Source organism: Anguilla rostrata, chromosome 17 (genome assembly GCF_018555375.3).
Source record: "Anguilla rostrata isolate EN2019 chromosome 17, ASM1855537v3, whole genome shotgun sequence".
Taxonomy (NCBI): Eukaryota; Metazoa; Chordata; class Actinopteri; order Anguilliformes; family Anguillidae; genus Anguilla; species Anguilla rostrata.
The window spans coordinates 23,730,555-23,736,110 of record NC_057949.1 but is presented as its reverse complement, the minus strand read 5'-3'; the positions used below and the strand labels follow the sequence as shown (position 1 = coordinate 23,736,110).

The 5,556-nt window shown below is 41.2% G+C and overlaps 1 long non-coding RNA gene across 1 annotated transcript; it reads right to left on the bottom strand.

Annotated features, from left to right (window-relative positions):
* Nucleotides 1-2,892: 2,892 nt before the first annotated feature.
* LOC135243903 (uncharacterized) lies at nt 2,893-4,735 on the bottom strand. The gene is made up of 3 exons (XR_010326832.1): nt 4,464-4,735; nt 3,599-3,684; nt 2,893-3,105 (listed from the first exon to the last, which is right to left on the bottom strand). It is a non-coding gene; the product is annotated as an uncharacterized LOC135243903 (long non-coding RNA).
* Between the last annotated feature and the right edge of the window lie 821 nt (nt 4,736-5,556).

The following is a 5,556-nucleotide window of genomic DNA, read 5'->3' as shown; positions in this document are numbered from 1 at the left end:
ACATCACACCCATATGTACTTGCTGAACATCTCATTCCAAAACCATGGGCATTAATACGGAGTTGATCCCCCCCCCCCTCCCCAACCTTTACTTTTGTCATAAACCCCTTATGATAGATGCTCCAAGCTGAATGTAGGGGATAATATGCAGGTCTGCTTGTAATAAAACCTCACCTAATTCATATAAGGTATTCGTATAGCCTGCCTCCGGTGAAATGTTGCCACCATTTTCCTTCCAGCCTTTTTGCATTTCGGCGTTCCCTCTCCATCTTTCGCTGACCCTGCGCGCTCCATCCTCCTCCGCCTGTCGTCACCGACGCCTTCTCTTTGCACCTCTTCCTCCTGAGACCCGGGTGCGATGCGATTCCTCCTTCCTGCGAAATTTTTCACTCCGCCGTCTTCAAATGACTTTTTAAAAAGCGTGCAGCGCCTCTCTGATTTGTTTCACATTCCGGCCGACCAATTTTCCACCGCCAAATTGCTTTCAGGAGGAGCAATTTTTTTTACAAAAATCCTCGCTACGCTTCAGTATGCTCACCGGGAATTGTAAATCGTGGCCTTTTTGACATTCTAAATATGCAGAATTAGGCTGAAAACACGCACTGGTATATTTTCAGTGTGTGTAAAAATAATGGCCTGTAGATTGTGTATGGGATATTGGATCTGAAACGCAAGTAAAAAAAAAAAACATTTAATTGATAAATATGACCCTGTCTATGAAAGTCAAGCCATCTACAATTACCGACAGAATTCTTATCAACTGTAGAGGAAGAAATATCTTCAGACAGGAGACAGAGCTGAACTCTAATAGAATTACAGTCCAGTGCTTTCTCAATAAAGTTCATTTCTGCAATGGCTTAATCTTTAATCGTTAATCTTTTTAATGTATCTGTATCATTTCATTTGTGTGTGTGTGCATACGTGCGTGTATGTGTATTTAAATCTATCCTCCTACGATGACTGAGTAGATGTTCAAAATGGGTTAGCACACACACACACACACACACACACACACAGAGTAGCTCAGTGGCTGGGCTTCTGAAATGATCTCTCACAAAGCACATCAGACTGTGCCTTTATACAAGGCCTGACAGAAGCAATGAGCCAGGCTTGGGTTTATTATCAGTCAGACACAGCTGTGCATGCCTGTTGGGGGATGGTGCTGCTGTCCATGGTCCTGAAGGCCTCTAAACGCCGAGAGAGAAACAGAATCTGGCCCATATTGAGGGAGGAAACCTTTAAGCAGTCAAACTCCTTGTACTTGGAGCATGTTCATGCAGAATTTTAAACACCCCCCAATTATATCTCCCTATGACACTGTTTCTTTGGATTTTCATGGTGCAGTGTTAGTCTGAACAACACGCCTTACGTGATGCAGGATGACAGGGTGACAAGGGCTTGCCTAAGATTTAAAAGTTTCATTATAATTTGAACCTGAATCAACTGTGAGAAATTGAAAGTTTAGTCTTGTTTGAATTTTGGATTCAGAAGAATAGGGTAAAATAATGAATTGTTTATGACATTTAATGGACTGTGTTCATGTAAGAAAGAGAGAACTACATTCTAGACACACAAAGTAGGAATAACAGTATTGAGCTTGATGAGCTTGAAAATTGTGATGGCCCCCATTCAGTGTAAAACCTTTAAATCCTTCTTTTAAATGGCATTTCATTAAAGTATTATATGTTAATTGTTGACATTCTGTCTCCTAAACTTTGTAATTTCCTAAGGGATGTCTTGCATGTTCATCGTTCACATCTGTTAGGATCTGCAGGGATCAAAACTGCACAGACTTATTGTTCACAGACCCATTGTTTTGTCGGGACCATTGCATGACGGTCCCTTATAAATAATGAAATCTGTAGGGATATGGGCCCTCTCAAAGAGCTTGGTGGAAAAACACAGTCCTGAATCAAGTCCAGCTGAAGAAAAGTGAGATGCAAAACGTGACATTTCTGGCTGGGCAGTTGGCAGATGTGCCTTAAGCGACAGAGTCTGGACAGGCTGTAGAAATCATGGCCCTGTATCCAGAGAAACACTGAGAGTGCATCAGAACACATCGGCTGACTTACGCGCGTTAAAACACTTCCGCTGTGGAGCGCATAACTGGGAGCTACTGCACTCTGCCCTGGAGAAAAGAAGAACCCCTTGGAGACCAGCACTGCCTGTCTCAGACTGAACCTGACTGCACCACACAATCAGATAGTGACAAACTTTCAGACTGCACCATGCTATTAGATACTGACTAGCTATCAGACCGCACCACACGATCAGATAGTGACTGATTCTATCAGACTGCACCACTCTATCAGATAGTGATTCATTCTATCAGATAGTGACAGACCCTATCACACAGTGCCTGACAGTCTAATGCAATGCTGCTGTTGTTATCAGACTGCCAGGCTGTCAGATTGAACTTGACTCATATTTCCTCTGACAGGCAAGTGCGTCAGGTTGAAACTGATTTCATCAGACTGCCTTGATTTTATCAAACTCTGCATACGACCTTGTTATTGGTGGTACTTTTTTGCTTGAGAATTTTTGTACAGGTAATGGTCCAATGCTTGCTGTAAGATTAAGGTAACAGGTCCTCTTGCAAGAGGAGGTGTGTGTGAAAACACGCCTTTTCAGATTATCCCACGATTGATGTTGTTATTTTTTTAAAGTACTAAACCTCCTCTCCCTTTATCTTGCAGGTCTTGTGACAGTGCTAATCTTATTGCAGCTTCATTTACACGTCTGTAGTAGCAGTTCACCCAACGCATTGAACACGCTTTTCATTAGCTGCTTTGGTTAAAAGCTTCTGCCCAGTGCCTAAGCTGCAAATGGAGCATGTCGCTCTCTGGCGGGTGATGGTTAGTAGGTCCAGAGAGAGAGAGAGAGAGAGAGAGAGAGAGGCTAGGTCCTCAGGACAGAGTCAGCGCCCTTATTTATTTATTTATTTTTTTTAGTTCTCCTCCAAAAATAATGAAACATTAAATTTTCCGTTTGACGAAAAAGCAATTCTTCAAAATTCATCTGAAGAATTGCTTTCTCTCTCTCCACATGCGGCATACAAGCCAGTCCTCACTTCAGCAACGCTCAGCCTGGGCTGGCGGTACAGTCCTGATGTGTAGAAGATGAAACAGGAAGTGGTAATGGGCGGGAGCAAGGAGAAAAACAAATTAAAATGATTATTGCATACTGTGCCACCTTAATGTTTGTTGTTTGTTTTTCAAAATATTGCTTCAACCTCATTTACAATTTATCACTCAGTTTGTTTTTAAAGACCCTACAGCAATTAATCAAGTATGAGAGCCCTGTCACGTGTCAAAAATTTACCAGTAGTCTGTAAGTCAAAACATTTACTACCTCTGAACTCTCATGTGTGTAAAGAGCAGATTGCTTAATCAAGAGCCATAATTTGAAATAATTTAAAATTTTCTAATTTCAAAATTCAACCGTTTCGGGGGAAATGAAAATGTGGACACTTTATATGGTTTCTACCCCAATAAGTGGCTGGTTTAATGGTTTTTAATTTATTTGAGAACACTACCCTCTGGTGGCAATTTCTGATTAGTGCGCAATAGATCCGTTTCAGCTGTATGTGTGTGCATACCGTTATTAACGGAGTTTCGCATCTCACGGGCATTCCACTCGTTTTGGTGTGGCCAGTGATTATGCATTCTGAGAAGACGGTGCCCACTGCAAGAGACATAAGGAAAGTGTCTCGCGCTTTGTTGGCAGTGATTGGGTTATGCGTTTTGAAAGAACTGCATGTTAATGGTTCGTTTTCACGATAGGCAATTGGACGTCGGTGTTTGCTTGAAACAAGTTTGTTGATAACACCAAATGTGAATATGAAGAAAAAATGTTTCATATGAACTGAAGCTTTCTTTTGGGCAATCCAAGCGCTTCTATAGCATTTAGAAGTGTGTAAGGGATGTAAGTTAACGTTATTTGTTTTGGCATATTCATTTTTTCGAGATGACAGAAATATTACCTAATTGACCGCATGCATTTACCCACATAGGAGATGGAAAACTTTTAATTAGTTTGTTACATCCTTTTCCGTATTTACCAAACCATACAGGAGTGAAGTTTTGTTTTGTTGAATCACTGTCGTTGTCTCCGTGTGTCGCACGGATGTCTGTTGACAACAATCATTATCCCTCACTTTCGTACAGCTGTTTGAGCGACAAAGCAGCGGGTGTCAGGCGTGAATTCGAACCATTTATTACCGGGAGCTCATTTAGGGGAGGCTATTTATGTATTTATAGCCTAGCCTACCGTGCTTTATGCATTGCGTTAACAGTAAAATACATGTTTTGGAAGTAAACAATAGACATATTCGGATTCTGTCTGCATTTCAACACTCAGCTTTATGAAGCACATATATGAATTAAAAATAATAATATTTTACTGTCCCTCGCAGTGTTTTATTTGTCATCATCAAAATCGCCGTCAAGTGTTCAGTTTCTTACCTTTGTTTTGTCTTTGTCTTTTTCTTACCTTTGAGTTGTTCTTCGTCTGCTGGCGCCGAGCATTTGTTAGCTAATCGAAAATAAAACTAACTATCGAAAAGAAAAATGCAACATGTGACATATCTCTCTCTGTTTGTGTGTTGTAGTTTATGTTTCTTGACCATGGCCAAGCAGAAAATGGGAATAGCATAATTTCCCTGCTGATGTTTCTCTTAATGCGACATCGACATCCACATGTTGCTTATAAGCATGCAGCCCATATACAGGCAGGTGACGAATTAAAGGAAAACCCCGAATAATAAATGACACCTGCATTCGCCGAGGAAACACGGCGAGTGCGGATGCTTCCATACAGGTGTATTGCATGATACAATTAAGCAATTAACATTCTATCATGCCCTGTGGCGTGTACGGTATAAAATGCTGCTCGTGCATTAGTGCGATATGTAGGTAAAAACAGAAGAGCAACTCTTCCTCGGGTGACTGAGAATGCCTGTGCAGGACGTGATTAGACTGCGTCAACAATAACAACAACATAGAGTTGGTGGCAGTGTGATGGTGTGGGGATGCTGTGCTGCCTCGAGAGCTGTAACGACCTGCCATTACTGAAGAAACCATGAATTCTACTCCGTACCAGAAAATGATTAAGGAGAATGTCCGGTCATCTGTCGCCGAGTTGCAGCTAAAGTGTAATTTGGTGTTTGGCAGCAATACATTGATTAATTAAAGAGTGGCCTGGTCAAAGTTCTGTTGAAACCAGTAAAGGTGCTGTGCTAGGGCCTAAAAGGAGAAGTTCATGGTTTTCTTTTCTTCACATGCACATGACTTACAGCAAAGCACACTATGAGACATGGCTCACATCATTAAAAATAACTGGCTTAACCAGATTCCCTTATCACCGAACAGAGAACTAAATTTGCACTTCCCACCTGCAGAGCTTTTTCACATGAATTATTTTTCCGCATAAAGTAGCCCCTTATTTTTATGCATTTATGTATTTTTATGTAAACTCCAAGGTTGTAGGTTTTATTCCCAGGTGAGACACTGCTGTTAGACCCTGGAGCAAGGTACTTAATCTGAATGGTTTCAGTAA